Below are 23,309 nucleotides of genomic sequence, written 5' to 3'. Positions count from 1 at the left end.
ACGAGTGTGCGGAGCACACGAGTGATATTTTTCCTCCGCGCAAGAAACGAGGGCGATCCGACTCGACAGATCAACACATATGGGTGGTTTTGCTTTTATCACATACCTTTATTAATTACAACTTTCCTTAATTATGAAATCCATTTGCGGTTTCAAGTGACGTCACATCATTATGTATTATTTTCGTTTTCAATGAAGAAAAAAAAGTCGTCATCTCGTCATCATAAGTTCGCCAACTGAGTAAAAGTGTAGGCCTAGTTGACAGATCTAGCCAGTTTACACTTATCAATATTTTTGTACTGATTACCTCCTTTCTGTTTTCAAACTGATAATGTAAAGGAAAATCACAACACTAATTGATGCAAAATCATTTATTTGCAATCAGATAACGTTTATATGTTAATAAATTCTCCCAACTGTCAGTGAAAGTGTTCGGCATTTTTTAATTATGATTTAAAATACAACATCGTTTACTTCAAGCAGCAAAATTTACAAATACTGTTTAATTTAATTTGATTTAGCATTAGTTAAGCATGGATATAGTAAAAAAAAATCAAATTAAACCTATATATCGATGGCATCAAACACATTCTCCATACCTAGACATATACATTATGTAGCTAATGTGCTGTCGTTGAGCGACTACGTCACAGCGCGTGCAATTCAATCACATAAACAAGCGACATGTCACAGCGAGTCATCGTCAGAGTCAGTGATTGGTAGGATTCTACGATATTTCCTAGGAGGAGATATAACTTGAGAGGAAGATTGGGAAGATATTTGAAAGGAAATGTTAAATGTGCCGCCAGTAATATTTGCCCCAGATAACATTCCCGTGGCAAGATTTTGACAATCTCCAAATGACCTTGGCATTGGATTTTTCACTGGTTCGACCACGTTTTCATTTCTGGAATTTCTCTTTGCCACTTCACTACGAGAAATTGTCGATCGGACAGACTTTGTTGACAAAGATGTTTCGGGGACATTTTGTAGAAGTTCGCACATTTATCGTTGCTGCTGCATGGTTGCCACTGTATAATTATTCACACTGTTGACATTTTTATGACCATGAGTGATGATTGTTGTCGGTGCTACGCCAGAATGCAAAAGTTTTGTGCACAGAGTTTTTCGGAGGGATTGGTTGGTCTTTTTCCCAAGAGGACCGGCATTGTTTGCCATGGTTTTCATCATATCAGAAAGCTTGTTTTTCCCCACTGACTGATTTTTAAACCAACGTTTACCGTTTTCGTTGTGATTGACAGCAAGATAAAAGGGAGATTCTGCAGTGTTCATTTCGTGTGGCCTGTGTTTCGCGTAAAGTTTAAATGATTTGATTGTACAAAAAGTTTTGGATTAAATGACCTCTGGTGAGTTGAATTGCCTCCACGAGTTTTCGTTGATCTTTCATTAAATTGCTCGTTACCACTTCATCAAATATAATATCATGAAGAATTTCAAAGTTAACGTCCGAAAGTTCCATGTTATGATGATAGACTATGAGCTATCAAACAGACTAGCAGGCGACAGAAATGTCGGAGGACAATATTTACTCAAGAGAAATAAACGTACATTTAAAATATTCAAGTAATTGATTTTTACTTGTAATTAAATGCATTTATTTAAAAAAAATGTTTTCATAATTTGTAATCAATGTTGTAAGATACAGCTTCACTTTATTTCTTCCAATGAACTGTCTATTTTTAGTTTCATGGAAAAGGGAATTCCTCTTAAAAGTAGTTCCGGCTAGTATGGTGATACAACATCTTGTATCACACATGTGTGATACAAACCGACAGAAAACAATCACCGAAATTTGTTGTATCACTATTGTTAGATTACATAGGTATGTGATAAATTGCGATCCAGGTATTCATATAATCTAATAGACGACTTCCACTATGATCATGTCAGGGTATCGAGCAGACAACCGCTGCGCCATTGAAACGGTTTTTTTAAGAACGCTAGGCTGGCTAGGCGATTGGGTGCCGTAGATCGTGAAAGCGAGGCCCGGCCAGGGCACGAGTCATAAAGTTGTCTTAATTCGTTATTGTGTTACTATCTATATATATATATTAAAATATGTTTGAAAGTTTTGAATAAATCGTATTCGGCTATGCGTCAAACCATTCAATTAGTTATATTACGTAATGATATTTACTGGTTTTACTAGGTATGACACTGACTGAAGTCCCGGACAAAGAAAAGGTTAATTGACTCGCCCATCGGGGTAGCGACCGCCATGAAAGGTGTTAGTGTGGATTGGCAGTTGCCACCTCCTTAGTCTTATTATCTATATTATGTTAGCATTCAGGGCCCAGTTGTTCAATGTGATTAGCTTAATCATTTGATTTGTGAAAATTGTATTTATCATTTGTTGCAAGTATTACATCGTTAGATTATACCAGTTGGAAGAGAATTATTAAGAATTACAGAATTTCATACAATTTTGTCGAGCTAGTTCTACCAAAAATTATCATAGCGGGATTTGAAAAAATGTTGCTAAAATGTGATTAGCGTTGTGATAATTAATTTACATAAAGTTTTCCCGCTGTTTAATGGAATGAAAAATTAAGAGCTGGTTAAATTTAACTTTGAAATTCAATGTAAGATCTGGTTTGTACGACGGGTTATTATGGAATGTCCAAAATAAGCCCGATGTGTTCCGAACGAAGTCCAGGGCCTAACTGCTTACAAAACATGCCTCTCGATGGTAAATACAACACAGGTAAACTATGTGATAAAGATTTAAGATAAGTCTAAGGTCAGTTACAAACTGACTATGCTGACAAGTAGGGTAATCCTCTTACGTTATATAAAGGCCAACAAACGTTTTTACCTAAACGAAATATACGAAAAGTGATTAAATGAATAACTGGTCAAAGGACGTGTACAGAAATAGCATTGCGTGACATCCTGAAATTATGTAAATCATCAACGATAAAATTCACAAACAACATCCTGGCTAATAGATCTAAATTGAAAATGATCTCAGAGTCAGTTTTAGGTCTGAAAATTTTTATAACAAAATTTCCTGTTGATTATAACCTTCACAAATAGACGCCCGTCTATATGCTGCTTGATGGAAAGTAAAATTCCGTTCCGTGATCGAGATATGCTCTTCCTGTACCGTTTTGTACAATATGTGTAGTGTTTCGTTGGCCTAGACGACATCCCTGACATCCGTTCATACTCGCGCGTGGTATTGACTCTTGCACGTTCTGGATGGATGTAATGAATCTGGTTAGAACTACTCTTGAAGACTGTAAATAATGGGACGCGATGTATTGTTACTGGCAATGAAAATATAGTATGAGTTCCTGGTCGTGTTACTTCGGCTGTTAGTTAAGACATTTCTGAAGAGAAGTTGTCATTTTGTATTCTGATGCCGTTATATTTCTGGTCTGATTTAAATCGTATTATTCCAGGATGTTGATTATCTGGGCCCATATTCATAAAAAATCTTAAGTTAATACTTAAGTTTGACTTAAGTTATACTTAACTATAAATATTTTACTTAGTTAAATAAAACTTAAGTTAGAACTTAAGTACTATTCATAAACGACTTAAGTATTTACTTAGTGCATACTTAGCTAAGTATAAATATTTAAGTATTTCATGTAGTTGCTATGTTGTTGTTAAGTAGCTGCGTGATGTTTTTCGTAAAACGCGAAATTCGGCACCGTCTGATCTGATTATCTTGGAATCCTGGCATTCCAAGACGATCAGAATCCAGAAATGGCAACAGCAAAAAAGACGAGATGACCAAACTGGACAAAGGACGAATGTCTGGTAATGGTGAGGCTAGTACATGTTTACAAGTGAAAGAAAACATGTCATACGTGGACGATTTAAGGACGGAATGTCGGCATCTGCAAATAGGCAAGCGTGGGTTCAGGTTGCCGACAGATTGAACAGTTCAAATGCGTTAATCAGGAGAGAGCCGGAAGAATGCACAAAAATTAGACTAACCTCGTCGTTCAGGCCAAAAATGCACATAGCATGTCCATCGTAGAGTCAAGGAGAACAAGTACGTTTTAGTTAATTTCCACTAAAACAAACATCAGTTGAAATGTACATATCAAACCCCTAGTTACATTGTACGATCTGTAAAATCCCGCTCCCCAAACATGATAGAACTGTCACAACAATCAACTGTTATTTAAAACTTTCGTTTCGTTATCAAAGCAGGGGAGTACTAAATACATGACAGGGCCGGAATGCACATGAACAGGTTTTAAGTTAAAGTACAAGTAACCTCAATGTTTTTTTAATACACAGGTAAGAACTCTATAGATATACATTTTTTTTAATTAATGAATAAAAGATACAATAAAACTTTGAGGCAGTATTTCTGGTTTGTCAAAGTCAGCAAGAGAAAAAAAATGAAGTTTTATCTAAATAAAATTTGATTGGTATGTAGGTATGTTCATTATAAACTACAATTGCTCCATGTCGTTGTAGTATTGACTATTGACTTCGTAATGGGCCTTAACGATAGTGAGATTGACTCATCCATCTTCGATTCAAACCTTTACATCTTGTTTTAAATGATTGAATACAACAAAATCTGAAGTTAATGATTTTTTTTCTTAAAAACAAGTTGATTTCTGTTGATTTCGTGAAGTCATCTTTCACCTGTGTTGTTAAGTATTTACTTAAGTATTTTTAAAGGGAGTTAAACATCCTCATGACGTTACTTAACTTTAAGTAAAAACTTAAGTAATACTTAAGCTTAAGTAGTTTTATGAATACAACTTAAGATAAAACCTTGAATTAAGAAAATACTTAAGTTTATTTTAGTACTTAAGTACAAATGTCCTACTTAAGTATTTACTTAAGTGAAATACTTAACTTAAGATTTTTTATGAATATGGGCCCAGGTCTTTAGATTTTGATTTCTACTACATTGTTTCACTTTTGCAAATTCACTCTGATTTTCGAATTCTTCGCGTTTCAGTTTGCTACATACTTTTGAAAGAGATTTCTCATTAGGTTGGAGTTTCCTGATTAACATTTTATTCATGTGTACACTCTGAATCTGAATCTGAAATTTAGACAGTACCTATTTGGTTTATCGGTATTTCAAGAGACGCTCGGAATCTAGCAGTTGATTAGGTGTGGATTTGACCCTTTTTCTTTGGTGAAGTTTGGATTGCAGAGTACCTGTCCGAAGAGTTATGGACTGGAACAGGACGTAGACTATGTGGACACTGATTAGTCAAGGGAAAAGGTCCTGTAACACAAACAACTGGCTACATTGTCGGATCCGTAACAACACACACTTGAAAAATGTCCAAACTGCATTATCATAATCGGAACGAAAATATCAATACGAGACTTTTAGGGACGGTCATTATTAGTGTATATGGCATAAGTAGTTTGTATCCGCTGGCATAGGATGTTGTCGAGATGAGATAAGTAAATACAAGTGTCATTTAAGTGGATATATCAAAGTCAGGAAATAATGAACCGATTGTCATGAACATTGATATGAGTGATCTTGGCATCACTTTTGCTTCGTTGCAAATAATTTTGCCTTTCAATACTAATTTTCTGGAAATCTATTTTCTATAAATTATTTTAGATAAATCATGAAATAATTGTTTTTAAAGGGGGATTATTTCGGAATAAAGATGAAAAACTACAAGAATTCTATGTAAATATTAAGTGCTTACAGGGAGTATTCTAGTTTAGTAGTGGATAGTTAACAACATTTTTACAAAAATAAATATTTAACAAGGGGGCCTACGAGCTTTTTCCAAACGTAGCTCTGACGTTCGATTGTAAATATTTTTTTCTCGTGAGCTTGTTTTATGTCCCATCAAGAGTGTTTAGCCAGGTATTGGATTCTTCTTGATATCTATGTACGTAGTATCTTCGTATCAGGCAAACAGTCTCAATCTGAACAGTTTTACTCTTAGATATTAAATAATGAGTATGTTAGACGACTGTCACATATACAGTTGATATAAGCCTTACCACAGCAGCGTCGCAAGTTTGCTCATTAGCTTGCATGCAGTTTGTTTTGTGAAAAAGTATCTTTCAGGATTGATATTAGCTATATTTTTGTCGGTCAATAGTACGAATTAATAAACTAAAACCAATGATATGCATGTACTGTATATAATATCAACATATCTATTCTGGGTAAGTGAAGCTCATACATGAGACACATTTTGAGAGGTTTTGTTGTAATGTCTATGCGTTGGTTTATTACAGCGGCAGCCATATACCAAAGTAGAGGGAGTCATATAAGACTGACGCTCCCCAAACCACCGGACGGCCATATGTCAAGCATTATGTTTAATGCTAACAAACTATTCGGTTTCATTCATGGCTACAGAGATGGTGACGCTGTCACAAAGAATGGTGTAGTAGTCGATGTGACTTCAATTAATGCTGAATTGACAGTTAATTCACTGGACATAACACATGCTGGGTACTACTACACATTGTTAGAAAGTGGAGAAAAAATCCTTGGAGGACAGCTATTGGTAGTTACTGGTGAGTCCTATGTATTTGATACTTGAAGGAGAGCTAGTGGTATGTACTGGTGGGCCTATTAATTTGATACTTTGAAGATTTCGGTAGGAACTTGTCAGTCGTACTTATTTGATACATTGTAAGATGTAGTTGTAGTTCCTGTTGCTGGTAATTCCTACTAATTTGATATCGGAGGGACAGTTTTATAACTACTAGGACCTACGAATTTAATACTATTTACCTCATACTGCGAACTGGTTTTAATTGCTACGTGTGAATCTGTCTAATTAGAAATATTGAGTAGGGTTATTGGTAGTTACTCTTATTTGATATTCGATACGTAGCGAATAGGTATTTGAACTAGCTGGTGAGTCATGTGTAATTGATACTTTGAGAACAGCTAATGAGAGGTACTGGTGAGTAATACTTCTGTGATACTCGAAGGAGGACATGTTTGATATGAGTAGTGAGTCATGCAATTTGCTACTCGTAAAAGCGTAATTTGTAGTTACTGGTAAGTCACTAGTAGATACGGATAATCGCATATAAAACAGTTATGAACAATTGTATTGCTATTTTATATGGTAAGATATGAAACCTGTACAATGCCCTTTATATACACATTGGAAACTAAATTACTTTATGAGGTAATACCGTTCTGAAACAACACCAAACCAAACTAAACAAAATAATATGCCGATAGTCGTTGTAACATAAATGAAGTAGGAAAAAAAGTAAATCATTTAAACGAAACAGCTTCTACTAAAGTTGCGCTACCAAGTTTCTGTTATAAGACCCCTGAAATACTAAAACCAGCCTTCTCATTAAGGCCCGGTGAAGTTTGACTTAAGGTTCGAGGTATGAGATACAATGACTTATTGGAAAAGATATGATTTCTGACATTTATCCAAGGTCACTTGGGCTTCATAAGGGGCCACGGTAGCTCAGTCGGTTAGATCGCCGGCCACGTAAACTCAGGCGAAGATCCCAGGTGAGTGGTTCAAAGCTCCCTACCCATGTCGGTTGTGTCCTTGGGCAAGACACGTTACCCTAATTGCTGTGTACGCCATGCGATGGGTCTCATTTCTATATACCTTTGACACTAAATTATACATAATTATGAATAGCTCGTTTTGTCTATACCACTTCTCTTATTTTTATTTCATTATGTTTTTCCCATTGTTAACTGTTTCCCAATTTTAACAGACACACCTTCTCAGCCAAACATTACCCTACCAAACCATTCCCCGGTTCTCAACAGATCGCTGACGCTGGGCTGTGCCTCAATTTCACGCAGTAAGCCAGACAATCATGGACTGGTTATAACATCCAATTGGAAACTTAATGGAACTGTGGTCAAGCAGGACAGGTTCTCTGTCAAGGGCACTAGCCTCGTTATCAATCCACTACGACTGTCAGATAGGTATAATCGGTATACATGTATGACTAGTGAAATTGGGATGGAATACAATGGACCGTCCTCAGAGGAAAGTCAGGAATTCCAAATAACCCTACACTGTAAGTATATCATATAAGGGATACATACTAAGTCAGCTAATGGTATACATGGCAGATAAACATAAGATTATGCGGTTAAAAGCCACAGTAATTTTTATTGAATTGCTGCAGATCCAATACAAATGCTTGTTGCACTATTTTAGCACAAACACTTCATATCAACACATAATCTTTACTTAAACACATTTTCCCTTGCAGATGGGCCTCAGTTCGTTAAGATACAGGGGGCTGAGAATTTGTCTCCATTGGTCAAAGGTGATGTATTCGGCCCTGTGGTCTGTATATCTGACTGTAACCCATCGTGTATCATGGAGTGGTGGATACAAGGCAACTTATTTAAACCACTAAATATGACAACTGATAATCAACTGGAGCTGGTGGACTTTCGACTTCCCAGATCAAGGAAGGTAACTTATACCTGTAAAGTACGACTGTCGTCAGATGCAGATTTTACTGCACCGCCAATGGAAAAGAGCGTTACAGTTGAAGTTTACTGTGAGTACCAAATATGATCAAAACTAAATATCTATTTCGTAGCGTTATATTCTCATAAGATATTAAAACCAATATGTATTTAATTCTTTTGGCTTAAGAATTGCATTAACATTTGATTGGCATTTGTTGTGGTTGTGGAAGATGAGCATGAACCGGAATATCGAAATGTACTGTTATATCTGGGGACAAATTATGTTCCTGAAATTAAGAAAGGGGCAACGGTATGTAACATTTATATTGTTATCTGACTCATTATATAAATGGATAGTAACCAAATTTGACTGTTTTCCTATAAAACATGCTACCCATGAACTGTTGCCCGATCACGCGCTGCCCAATCGAACGCGCCTAATAACAAGCGTACAGATGCCAGTGACTACACTACTTGTCGGTCGACTGTAATCATGACTTTTAGGTTTGAAGACATAAACGATGACGAGCTTTTAAATCTCATAGAGAACAGAGATTCAGCTAATACCAGGAATATCATCATTTAGGGTTCTGTGAGTTATTAAATTTTTAATTTCAGACTAATTTTCGGCCTCTGGGAAACAGTTCACCTGGTCAGTACCAACACCTCGTGAAAACAGTTTTGACTGTTGACTGATGAGGCATGAAACAACTGTAAAACATAAGAACAACCTTTACTTTTTGAATGAAAATAATAATAATATTGAAATTTCATTTCAAACGTTAATTTCAAAATATTTTTCCCTTCACGTCATCGTTTAAAGAAATTAATGACTATTGAAAAAGGGAAAAATATAGGGGACAGAAAAGAGACCAAAACCGAAACTAAACTCGCTTTAATTTGGAAGTATTGATTAAGGATATTCGCGGCAGACTAAATGTGTCCGAAATAACTCAAAGCACATACAAAGCACCTCAAAGTCAGAGAAGTGTAAATTTAAATATTCTCATAAAAAATCTATCTGTCAATAATCCAGAGCCTCTGAAGCGTGTTATTAAGTTCGTGAAAAGAAATTACATTTACCAATTTTCAAGATCATTGGATTCGTTAAAGAAATGGCCTGGACCCATATTCATCTTTGTCAAAACACTCCACTTTTTATCAACGCAAAAGCATAAAATAATCAAAGCTTTGATTAGTCAAGTGAGTTAAACAGGCCATTTCTACCTCTTGCATCTAATGATGTTAGATACAGTGTATACATTATATAATCACTGACATATATAAATGCTAAACTTTGCTTTATTATTTAGTTAGAAATATTTTTTCCTGTTGACGATAATGACGTGTTTGTTAGAAAAAATAAACCAGCTTGAATGTACCTGACAGATACATTTTGGTAGTTGAACTTGTTTCATTTAAACACCTATAACAAAGCCTTTAAGAAGTTATAACATTAAAGTAAAGTTCTCCTTTTTCTAAGCAAGATACGACTTATATATTTTGTTCTGTGAAGTAAGATACAGATGTTACTCATCATGATAACCTTTCACACTTGTCATTATTTTTTCAGATAATTTTGAACTCTATTGTATACCTCTTATATTTTGATGTTGATGCACCACTTAAATTTTACACTGTCTGCAGTTCCACCTCTAATCTCGAATTTGAGATACCGGGACGAAACTAATACATACAGAACAGTCGGAATAAGTGACATCAGACTCCCAGAGGGGTTCACGTTGTCGCTCAGTGTTGATATCGACAGCAATCCAAATCCTAGCGTAATTTTATTACGTAACCAGAAACAAGTTGCGAGCGGTAACGGTCCTGACACTGGTGGGAGATTTAACTTGGTATTAGAGAATCTTCGATGTGACCACACAGCAAGGTATGACGTCCGGGCGGCCAATTTCGTCACTCAGTACAGAATGAATACCAGCCCTTCAGTGAGGCAGTTTGGACTTCAAGTCAGTTGTGAGTATAAGTTATATAGCAAATTGGGTTAGTGTTATATACTGAATTGTTATTAATATCATATCCAAGGATCTACATTTTGTTAATTTTTGATATCTAAAGAAAAACAATATGTAAAAAGGAAGATGTTTTAAATTTTATATACTGCGTTGTTATCATTGGCATTATTCATATGTATGTCATTGTTTAATTGCTTTACTTGTCATTGAATATTATTTAGAATATCAATATATAGTGGCATTTGGAATTTGGGGCTATCATGAAAGAACCTGACAATTACCATATAAATCCGTCATGTGGAATTTTGAAATTTGCTTTTGTTACAGAAACAAGCCATTGTAACTAAGTCTTTGCTTAATTGTACGCTAAGTTTAAAATTACTTCTTTCTCTTTTTCTTCTTTTTTCTTTGGGTAGGGGTATCTAGACCTTATCATAATAAACCGGTATGTGAAGAGAAGCTCACGCGTCAGTTGTTAATGCGCCCAGACCAACCCCTAATAAAGCGACTATGTTAAATGGCCGCCACTGTAACAGAGCGCATGATTAATAAAATTTCAATCACTGCCTTCGCTATGGATCGAACCCGGGACCTCTGGCTTTCTAGTCTTACGCTCAACCGATCGATCTTAAGAGAAGATATCTCTAGCCGTGCGGTATATCGCGGCTTGCATTTTCGAGGGTTACATATGTGTGTTTGTATTCTAGGTGCCCCACGAAAACAACGCTCCATCAATAATGTAATTGGAATAGCAGGGACAAAAGGGCAGATTATTCCAATCAACGTCACGGTGATTGCGAACCCGCCACCAACTGGCCACTGGTCCAACGGTGTGAGGGAACTTCCTGTCATACAAAACAACAAGTATACGTATACTGTCAGGGGAGATCGCCTGGTCAGGTCCGTGAACGACTTCCGAGACTACCATGTCAACATCACTAACAGCATACAAGGTGTATTGACAGTCACATTCCGGATCCGTTCTGAAGGTAAAATATATCAGTTAATATTGATATAATCTAGTGCTAGTCATAGAGCGTACAATCTGTCTTTCCCTAGCCCTATCAACCACGAGATCACCATGTGAAGTATGTGAAAATATAAGAATCTTACATTGATCTGTTCCATGGACAGGGACATCTTAACCCAAGTGTAAACATTTCTCTGCACTAGGCTTGTCGTTGGCTGGTAATCAGACGAGGTTGATATATCCCTGTCAACAGAATCATGTTTGCTTAGTTTCTCCCATATCAACAAATAAATAAATCAAGGTCAAAATAAATATCTCATTCGTTTACCTAGAACCCTTGAAATAGGGGATTACCGTGTCACAACAATTGCATGACATAGGGGAAGCAATTCGGTGACGTCACGTCGACAGTTCATCATTATGACCTCATAGCGTGCGACAGAAAAAAAAGATGGCCGCTGGTGCAGGTGGGGCGTTAATTGCTCCGTCGGTGATTTTGTTTTTATCACGTTTTTACTATAACGAGGCTCATCTTTTTGCCTTCAGTTGTGCTTTTTTGACTCCCATGATATCAATGATTCCTGCTTAGGAGACTTTGAAATTTTGAGGCGATGATGGTTGTATAATGGGAGCTCGCTTTTCAGAGAAAACAAGGTAAACAAATCCAGAAAATTGTTAATTGGATATATTGAATTCCAACTTTTGTCCAACGGACTTCGACATCATAGCTCTTAGCAAAACCTGGCTGAAGGATGGAATTTTAAACAGTGAGTTGTTTGATCGTTGGTTTTTAAATGATTTTAGAAAGGACACATCTTTATTGAATGCTACAAAAATAAAGGAGGGTGGAGGTGTTCAACTTGCTACGAACTCGAACTGTCAATATAAATACTGACCTGATTTAGAGGTTAATTTTGAGGGTGTATGGATATAACTGGTCATTACGAAGCGCAGACTTTATGTCGCCTCTATATGTTTACCTCCCGATTGGCATATCGACTACATTTCCGTATTTGAGAAATCCGTGGACAAGGTAGAGGTCACGGTTGTTGACGCATTACTTGACTCGGATCACGACGCACTTACAGGCTGTTTTGATATTCCGGACGCCGCTGCTCGACCGGATCGGATTGTTTTCAACTCCATGCGTAAACTATTATGTCTTATTTATTGGTCTTTTATCCATTGTGATAATGCGACTTTTCAAAAGTTTTACAATTTTCTAACATCTGTTATAAAAACCTGTGTTCCAAAAATTTATGTAAGAAAACGACGTTTCCCTCAATGGTACGATAATGACTTGATCGCAATACTAAAAGAAAAGGAAAAACGTAAGGGTTCCGTAGAATATCCTACGTAAAGATTTTAAGAAACTCCAAACTGCCAGAGAGTTGCTGTAAAGGGAGCGACGTCTGGGTGGTGTGCTGTTTTTTCCGGTGCGATAGGAGTTCATCTTTTATCCAAAGTCACTCATGTTAAAGGCCTAGGAGTCTGGATCTCTGACAATTTTAACTTTTCTTACCATGTCAAAAATGTTGTATCAAACGGCATGCAAATTCTGGGATTTTTAAAGCGTTCTTGTAAATATTTAAAACAAAAACAAAAACAAGCAAACAAACAAACAACATTTCAGTGATACGGTCATTACATGTCAGTCTCGCTAAAATTCAGTTGGGATATTGCAGTGAGATCGGGTCACCGCATCGCAACAAGAATTTGTGTTGACAATAAGACACCTTTCAAGTCAATTAACACAAATATCCTGAAATAATGATTGCAATTCAAGTGAACTGTATAACTCTTTCACCATAACAACAGAAGCTATCGTCGTTTTATGGAATGCAAATACTGTATCGTTCTGACTGTTCATACGAGAGTATGCATATATGTTTATGGGACGTATCAATACTGCGTTCAAATTTCCGTAAATACTATGAAAATTATGTTCAGTCCTTCATTATCAATAATAATTGTCCTATGTGTTTTATATTATGTAACAGGTGTTCCTGACGTACCGAATGACTTCCATGCTTCAAAAGTGGGTCACAATAGTGTCAAAGTCGGGTGGACATCAGGATTTAATGGCGGACATCCTCAATATTTCGGGATATATTTCAAGACTGTTAGGGATGATAAATGGCGTCCAGCTGCCCTTGGTATCATTGATTATGGCCAGGGAGAGATGATGGAATACATACTCCGAAACCTGACTTCTACTACAGACTACGTGATCCGATTGAACGTGTTCAACAAACTTGGATCTGGAAAATCTACAAAGCTAAGATTACGGACTTTAGGTAAGTCTGGGAATGATAGATTCTGGACCTTTGTAAACCTGGGAATGTTTGATTGGATACTTTACGTAGGCCTGGGAAAAATAGATTCTGGACCTTACGTAAACCTGGAAATAAATTATTACATTCTTTAAGTAGGCCCGGAAATGATGGACTATGAATCTTAGGGAATGATGACTTTTATACTTTAGGTAAGCATGATAGTAATGCAGACGTTACCCAGGCATGGCAATGATTGGTACTGCACTTTTGTTAGACATAGGGATGATAGATTCCCGGATTTAGGTACGCGAGGAATTATTGATTATAGACTTTGGGTAAGACTTGGGTACTTCTGCACTTTACTTCTGGAGTTCAGGTAGGTCTTAGAAATATCAAATATTAAAGGAGTATTGTTGTGGCGTATTCTAAGCAGCTGGTGAGCAATGTCAACCATACGACTCAGCTCTATTATGAAGTTAGTTCCCACCAAATTATCAATGTTTAAGTCAGCAATAACATTCGTCATTTCTATTCTACACAATTCCATAGAGAATGGTTATTTGCTTGTACCGACAATGTCCAATTTACTTCAATGGCTGTCATTATCAGTTAATCATCGACTTTCAAACTAAGCCTGCCGTCTGCTCTAATCATGTTGACAACAGCCAATGAAAATATCGTGACCGTAGATCCCGTGTCCACTAAAAGTTTCCCTCTCGCGTATTGGTGTCTTGTAAGTTCATTGTCCAACTTCCTCTGATTCTTGTTGTGTTTCTAGTTCGGACACTTTTTTTAATTTCTTATGTTTTTCTTATTAGAAAATAAAAATTGAATATTTTTGTTACGATCCGGCCCACCTTTGCTCGGCATGTTGTGCGCACGTTGCTTCCGACTCCATGGTAATGCATTTAGTGTTGCCTCCTGAAGCTTATGTAGTGTATTTGTATGTAATGTATTCCATTCTGATGCTGTTTTTTCTCCCTTACAACGGCTGATCTTGTGTTGAGCTTTTTCTCAGAGTTGCTAAACGGTTCTAAATCCACCGTAAGCTGTACGGTTTTGTTGAGTGTTAAATGGCTAGGACGGGGTGTTTTGGAGTCCGGTAAGTGTCTATGAATTGTTCTTTTGCCAGCGTTTTCCGTAAATCGTTCGGCGGCGTTAGGTATGCTAAATACGTCGATCTTTGAATAGGTTATCCCGACTCAGGTAAGGATTCGAACGCTTTCCGTTCTTTTTCCATTAGCTGTGCTCTACACAAATCGAATTGATTTGAAAGAGCAGAGCGTGCCTTTATCGAACAGCGTACCTTTTCCCCTGTGATAAGTTGTTAAGTTTGGGAAATGTTTTTAATTGTTGGTAGTATTCTGTCTCTGAGCCGATTTTATCGTAAGTAGCTTTCGCTGCTGCCAAATGCGTTTTCATATGTGTTGTTCTTCCGCTAGCAGGCTTATCATTCAGAAAGTAATTAATTGCATACGTATTTTGCATATGAGCTAAATCAGTCGCACACAAGTTTACTATTGAGCTAAACCGTGCTGCATGCGTTTCTAAAGCCCCCAAGCGTCTCAGCCGCATGAGTTACATGTGTTTAGCCGCCGTACCTTTGGTTTTGTACCCCTTACAGTGTTCTATATCATTGTATCATTTTTACTGCTGAATTGCCTTGACCCGAATCCAGAGTCGCAAATGTACATGTGTGTACTTTTGTCGACTGGGCAAACTACTTCTATTGTCGATTCTAGAGTTTCCATTCTATTTTAACCGCCCATCTAACTCACAGATTTCCTGGTCGTTTTCCTCTACAGACATTTTAATGTTTATTTTATAACAAACTCTGCGAAACATTTATGATATGCATCGGGGGTACAGCTGAAATGCATATATCCATGAACCACCACAGACTTAGATGTTCTTACTAGATAATGCTTTTCTTTCAGATATTTTGCACATTTCTCTTCTTCTATGGTTCATTTTAATATGTTATCATATTCAAATGTTAATCCGACCGATGATGGTGTCAGATTGTTGAAATATTTAAAATACAGCCGAGTTTAAGCTCAGAAATTGCAAAATTAAGTCAAAATTTATCATTTTCCGTCTTCATTAACTCTTCTTTGGTGTAGTACAACACAGTAATACAATAGCAGGTATATGTTTATAAGTCTAACATTTTATTGGAGGAAATGTACCATATAACCACCATATTGTTTAGAACAATAACAAAAAGATTGCTGCGCTAGGTAATATTTGTTTAAATTGTAACGTCATAACATCCTAAGGTAACATGCAAATCAATGATAACTTACAACTAGTCGCAACTCTGCTAGGAATTATTTTAACATTCCAAATGTACACGCAAATTACGTATAACTTTCTTTTTTCAAATTGTTTCAAATACAAATATTATTAAAATATTTTGTTTCGCCTCTCCGAACAGTTATTTAGCCCACATTTTTACTTTCAGATATTCCGCAGACAGCTAGGCCCAAATTTATTCTGCGTGTCATAATACTGTCGCTTATTGGCATCGTCATCGAAGCGATTGTCATCGTCATCTTGGTAATCAGAAAGCGTAGAGCTCGACCAGGTAAGCAAACTTTGGTTTGGTTTGGTTTATTTTGTTTAACGTCCTTTCAACATCTAAGGTCATTTAAGGACGGCCTCCCGTGTGTGCGACATGTATGAGCGTGGTGAGTGCGTATGTGTGTGTTGGGAGGCTGCGGTATGTTTGTGTTAAGTCTCCTTGTGATAGGCCGGATCTTTTGCCGATTTAGAGTGCTACCTCACTGAAGCATACTGCCGAAGACACCCAGCATCACACCCCACCCGGTCACATTATACTGACAACGGGCGAACCAGTCGCCCCACTCCTAATTTGCTGAGCGCTAAACAGGAGCAGCAACTACCATTTTTAAAGACTCTGGTATGTCTCGGCCAGGGAACAGAACCCAAAGCCTTCCTCACAGGGGACATATTGTTACACGGTACCATTGAATGTATGAACAATGAATAGAGTTTCTTACTTCTGATAGTCTATATAAAACAAAACAAAAAAGAATATTGGCACAATAACGAAACCGTATGGCAAACTCAAAATCGATTGAACAATGACAACATTTAAACAATAATATCGATTTGCAATTTATTTCCGATACTGTACTAGGTTAGTACGTTAATGTTATACGGTGAAGTAACTTTCCTTGTGGTCTTCATACTTTAATCATAGCATTTATATAGCTTTACGTTAAATAGCACAGAAACAACGTTGTGAAGTTCCAACTAGAGATCAAGAACTTCAAGACATTGCCAACCCGACAGGCTTCCAATGCAGTGCTGTACAAGGTTATTTATTGTTTTCTTACTTAGATATTATGGAGGTTTTAGTGTTTCAGAAAAAAATATATCTTTCATAAGTAATCAGCCTTATTACTGTTAAACAATAACTAGTTACACATTTATTCATATCAAGTTTTTATTGTAACGGGGACAGTTATAAAAAAAAACTTAAACTACCCCTCCAGTATATTTTCAAGAGTCATCATACACCAGCATGCCATATTTGGTAGACGCCATTAGCTGGCCACCTACAACCATGCTTATTTTAAAGTGTCAAATAAGCATTTTTCCCAAAACGTGACAAACAAGTTCTGTAAATGAAACCGAAATGATACATCAGTGTGTCCTTTAAATTGCTTGAAATACATGGCCAGCATTTTTAAGCATTCAAGATGTAGTACAAAACAACAAACCTGCACTAATATATTTTTAATTACTAATATGATATTGGAACACAACGGTTGCTCATTAGTCGAATCGATTAAGAATACCAGTAAAACATAAAGATATTAAGGTTCAAGTCTTTAAAGCGATCAATGCAACATAGAAAAATGTCATTTCGGTATCTTGATAGACCATCATAGTTTCAGCAATATAAAATAATTTTGTTTCCAGAACAATTAGAGATGTTCCGTTAGTTTGGTATGTCAATCGTTTAATCATTCATGGTATAAACTAAAATTTCTTACTCCACCGTCGCCGTCAAATGTGTAGGGAAATAGATGACTTATTAATGTCTAAACTCATTACATTGACTTCGTTTTCCTGATCAGATGTGTTTAGGGAAGCAGATTGCAATGAATATTTACAATGTTATGTCATTTGTTATAGAACAAGAACATATATATGCTTCTGCGGATGTGGAGACCATAGACCTTCAGGAGATCCCGGGTAAAACAACATTGAATGAACTCAAAATCACGGCTAACACAAGTGAGTGTATTGATGCAAATTAAAGAGATAATTTTATTTTCGTGAAACTGTTTAAGTTATAGGGTCTCAATGTCGCAGTAAAAAAGATTTTGGCGATTTTGTTTCGGCAGCTCAATGTTATCATACCGGTATCATGTATATACCCGACAACAAAAGTGAAGTAAATATCCAAACATAATGTTTTAAAAATTACCTTTTTTAAAAGTCCAATCAATAAAAGTTGAAATGTTTTTGTTAAGATAATCAAAGACCATAATCGTTAATATTTTATAATTAACGACAAGAGTACCATTCTATTCATAATGTTTTCCTGCACTTGAAACGTATCGAGGTGGAATGGATGGGTCAGCATAACTATTTTGTATGATATATAATTACATCTTAATAATTATCTAAATATCTTGAATTAAAAAAGAGAAAGAAAAGATGAAAATAAATGTTTGTTAAACGGGGGCATGTTAACTCTTTTATAAAAAAAACCCGTGTTCGGAGATAAATTGGAATTAGTTAAGTGGAGATGAACAGCGGATACAAATATAACTTCTGTATTTTCTCAATAAACCATACGATTTAATGACGCACTATAAGCAATATCGATGCGGTTCGGCTTTGACTGAAGACGAAAGAAGTTGTACACAAAAAAATGATAAAAAAAATGATAAAAAAAAATGAAATATACATTTTTTTTTTTTTTTGGAAAATGACAGAAACTGCAAGTGGACTTTTTATTTCTAAAAGTTTATCGTAACAGATCATGTGAACGTTTTGTTTTTATGGGTCTTCTGCACATCCCTATCAAGATTGATTTTATTTCTTTCGACCTATGATGTATTGGTTTTGTTGTATGGTGACCTAGATAGACAGCTGTATGGTGACCAAGATAGACAGCTGTATGGTGACCTAGATAGACAGCTGTATATGGTGACCTAGATAGACAGCTGTATGGTGACCTAGATAGACAGCTGTATGGTGACCAAGATAGACAGCTGTATATGGTGACCTAGATAGACAGCTGTATGGTGCAGTTTTATTCATTTCTGCTCTACTGTGTCTAACTCTAAACTTGTCTTGAAATGTGATTATAGCTTTGATGTATTGTATCATCCTTGAAATAAAATGTCATTTATAACCCTGGATGATAGATTACCAGATATCAAAGGTTTGGTTTAAAGACATAGATTCTACGATATATTTCCAAAATATAAGAATAACCGACACCTGAGACTTTCTTTTACCTTGATTTGTTCACGAGAAATGTGTTTGTTGTATGTTGAAAATCAGCAGATGATCACAGGCACGACGATAATGAGTTGGAGGAAAAAATCTTGAAGATTATGACTGTGAAATTAAGTCGGAATTTCAAAAGAAAAAATAATTTCTTCAACTTGAGATTCATTTCTCTCAAAACCGAACTTGTATTTTGCACGGAAATATACTGGTTCTTCAGACACTCATTACTGTTTGTATTAACCATGATGTGATATCCTTACCTCAAAAACTTGACAGCTCCGTTGTTTTGATCAAATGAAGAAGATACCAATCTACGGAGTCCTAACACAGATTGTTGTAACAGAAAGGAGTGAAATACTCTCGCTCTCTGATGACAAATAAATCTACCGCTAGGCTAAAGAGAAATTCCCACTAGTCTGAGCAAGTAAGGTGACCTTATACTTTCTACTTTTTACAGTATTCCCTCCCTCACAAAGTCTTTGCCCCCGAAGACAACCACTACCCGGGTTCTTTATCTCCATGGAAGCCTCTCAATTTCCTCAAGCTTTTCCTGTAATAGGAAGGAGTAATGAAGATACCCTGCCCACATTGGGGCTCAAACTAGCGACCTCTCGCTCCTAAGGCAAACAAATTATCGCTAAAGGGAAATTCCCACTAGTCTGAGCTAGCTAGGTGACCTTATACTCTCTTATTTTGCAAAATAAAGAAAACATTTGACAGACTTTAAAAGTGTAGATGTTTATTATGTAAGTTATTTACGGTCATACTTTCGCGGACTAATCAAACAAAACAACTCAATGTTACTTCAATCTGTTGATGTAATATGTTACTGTCAATAGTTATTAAACTCCTTACTATTGGCACCTGATAATTCGTTATATTTTCGCAAGGTGGTGCATCACCTAATGATGACAGTCATTCAGAAGATGTTAACGATTACGAGGGACTAAATCTGCCCAGAGGTAAGTCAGTGCTGAAATAATTACATATCAATATTACATGTCGCCTGGAGGAAACGAACAACAAATCACAACTCTATCTTACTAAACTATCTCTATAAGATGACTCAGGTCTATGTTAGGTTTTACTGACAGGAGGCTTCGTTCTCTGGTACAGGATAGTAATACTAAGGTCCGTAGTATACCCCTAGATGTGTAGTCTGGTGCCACCTTGGGGACTGATGTTTCTTAAGAAGCTAAGATCAAGGACCGGTTATTACTGCTGTGTCCATTGGTAAGAATTTAATTTCAATTAGCTGCATCAAACGTGAAATATCTCCAGCTTATACAACATCAACATCAGATACAACAATTTTGTATCTCACACAAAATTTAGGAGTGATTCTTATCTCTAGCGCCATTATGGGCTGTAGGGAAGAAGCCCTGGGCAAATCACGTAAGTTGTGTAGGTAGGAGGCTTGGCATTGCATTTCAGCTTTGTAGAACAAATGTCAATTGATCTCGAACTAAAAAAAAAGAATGACAGTTATACTTTCTTTCCTGTACAAAGCTCCTGTTTTTTGCCTATTATAACCGCGTGGGAACAGATTAAATGTGTGGAGAGTAGAGATTGGATTGTTTTTTAGGTCCGTGCATTAAAGGCCGCAGGTCATGTGATTTATAAAAATCAGTGTTTAGTTTTCATGGAACAACTTATGTTCTTATGCACTATGCATTCAGATGTTTTGTAGTTGAAAGGTCGAATGGTATTGCATCCTGGTCAAAATGTCATGTGATCTTTTATTGATTATAGAATCGCTGTAACACTTTTATTTCCATGCAACAACATCTCTTTCGCTGTCACCCTCCTACATTTTATATAATACATATATTGTCTATATTCTCTACCTGGGCGTAAACTATAGAAGTTGTTGTAAGACAAATTAATGTCGCAGACAGTTGTATATATCTAGTTTTAATACTTCACTTGTAAAATGCACTGACATAATTTTCTTTGTGTTCCTGACAACGTTGTGTTTTTCCATAGGACAAGAACACGTGTATGACCTGACCGAGAGAAAAGGTGAGGCAGTTCCTGATAAACCGTTAAGTTCCACCACAACAGGTAAGTATCTTCTCTATTCTTTCTTCAATTATCGGGGGCTCTATCAATACTGATGATGACGCCCTCGGGAGGCCTGACGCAGAGCCGTAAAATGGGTTATTTACAATAATAAGTATAGATATAGGGTAAACCGAGCGAATGTTTTAGTGTGTAGTGAGGGCTTCAATGTTTGTATAGGATTTTGTGCCTAAAAGCTGGTGTTATAAATTGTACTGCTGCTATAGGAATAGCGTGGTGTTATTGTGTGTGGAAAGAATAAATATTTGTAAGTGTCCTTTGTATCAGTTTGGTTTGGTTTGGTTTATTTTGTTTAACGTCCTATTAACAGCTAAGGTCATTTAAGGACGGCCTCCCGTGCGTGCGACATGCATGTGTGTGGTGAGTGCGTATGTGTGTTTTGGGAGGCTGCGGTATGTTCGTGTTAAGTCTCCTTGTGATAGGCCGGAACTTTTGCCGATTTATAGTGCTATCTCACTGAAGCATACTGCCGAAGATACCCAGCAGGACACCCCACCCGGTCACATTATACTGACAACGGGCGGCGAACCAGTCGTTCAACTCCAAATATGCTGAGCGCTACGCAGGAGTAGCAACTACCATTTTTAAAGACTCTTGTATGTCTCGGCCAGGTAACAGAACCCAAAGCCTTCCTCACAGCGGCGAACGCTCAACTGAAGGCCAAATGTGAGGCATTGTGAGGGAGACATTAGGAAGAAGAAAGCTGTTAAGAAAGAAGAGAAAAGATAAGATCCCAAATGTAGTCGCCTCTTACGATCATGCAATGGGGGCAGCAGTTACAATTCTTACGCCCTACCTGCAGGGCAGCCTTTGTATCAGTTATGTATTTGTATGAGTGAATGTGTGCTATCTCGTTCGGGGTTCTTTGGTTTTGAATATACGTGTTGGGTTTACAGAACGATTTGGTGTATATTTTTTTTGTAAAAATGGCCAATTCTCGTGAAAAGCGCCGTGTTTAGTTTTTCCTATCGTAGTTAGCTGATTGTTTACGTAGCGCGATGCTCTTCACTGTATTGTTCTATTTGTTTAATTTAGTAAGGGTTTTTTTACGTGGTGAGTTTTTTTTATTATCTTTGTGTTTATGTTGCTTTGTATAAAATCTAGGAACCTATTAGCATTGACCGATTTACTGTGATGTTAATTTTGTTGTCATATGTCTCCCCTTTTTCACTATTATTTTGACCACTTTTATTGCCATACATGTCTCCCATATTACTATTATTTTAACACATTTTACCCTTTATATTTCCATAAGAGGATGTAACACCTCATCATGACACCCGCTCAGAGGATGTGAATGAATACGAAGGATTGAATCTGCCAAGAGGTAAGAGAGTGCTAAAACAACTACATATGAATATAATAGATCGTCAGTAAAAATGAGGGACCGCGGTAGCCGAGTGACTCAGGTGTCCCGACACTTAATCACTAGCCCTCCACCTCTGGGTGGCGAGTTCGAAACCCAAGTGGGGCAATTGCCTGGTACTGACCGTAGGTCGTTGGTTTTTCTCCGGGTACTCCGGCTTTCCTCCACCTCCAAAACACGGCACGTCCTTAGATGTCACTGGCTGTTAATAGGACATTAAACAAAAACAACCAGTAAAAATGATTAACAACGAACACACCACTCTATCACGCTAGAATATATCTTTAAGGTGAACCAGAGGAGTAGAATATGAGGACTAAGGTATGGGATAGTGATAGTTCAGTTGTAGAATGTTCTGTCATACAGGTGATTATCCAAGGTGTGTTGTTTGAATGATCCTTACCAATTATCATTTAGCGCTGGATAAACGTGAAGGATCTCACATATGATGTTAAATGATGTAGTCTCTAGCCAATACAATTACTCCTGGCCTCAAAAAGACTACGATATCAGTTTTTACATTACTGCGTTATTACAGATTAATAATTATCTAACACAAAATTGAGGAATAATTCTTGTCGTCTTTAAGTGCTGTAGGGAGGAGCTTGTTAGCTGTTCAAAATTGATGCATTTAAGCTCAGTAGGTCAAAAATCATTTGATGTTACTAAAATAAAACAAAAGTTACACCTTGTTTTCTAACACCTTCTGTACTTAGCCTATGATGTCGACACG

The 23,309-nt window shown here is 36.8% G+C and overlaps 1 long non-coding RNA gene across 1 annotated transcript; it reads left to right on the top strand.

Annotated features, from left to right (window-relative positions):
- Nucleotides 1-16,106: 16,106 nt before the first annotated feature.
- On the top strand, nucleotides 16,107-22,541 carry LOC117314890. Its single transcript, XR_004529625.1, has 6 exons — nucleotides 16,107-16,216; nucleotides 16,882-16,971; nucleotides 17,797-17,898; nucleotides 20,019-20,090; nucleotides 21,115-21,192; nucleotides 22,466-22,541. It is a non-coding gene; the product is annotated as an uncharacterized LOC117314890 (long non-coding RNA).
- Nucleotides 22,542-23,309: the final 768 nt, after the last annotated feature.

The sequence above is a fragment of the Pecten maximus genome, chromosome 17, assembly GCF_902652985.1.
Source record: "Pecten maximus chromosome 17, xPecMax1.1, whole genome shotgun sequence".
Classification (NCBI taxonomy): domain Eukaryota; kingdom Metazoa; phylum Mollusca; class Bivalvia; order Pectinida; family Pectinidae; genus Pecten; species Pecten maximus.
The sequence above is the reverse complement of the archived record's forward strand: the minus strand, read 5'-3'. Positions and strand labels throughout refer to the sequence as shown.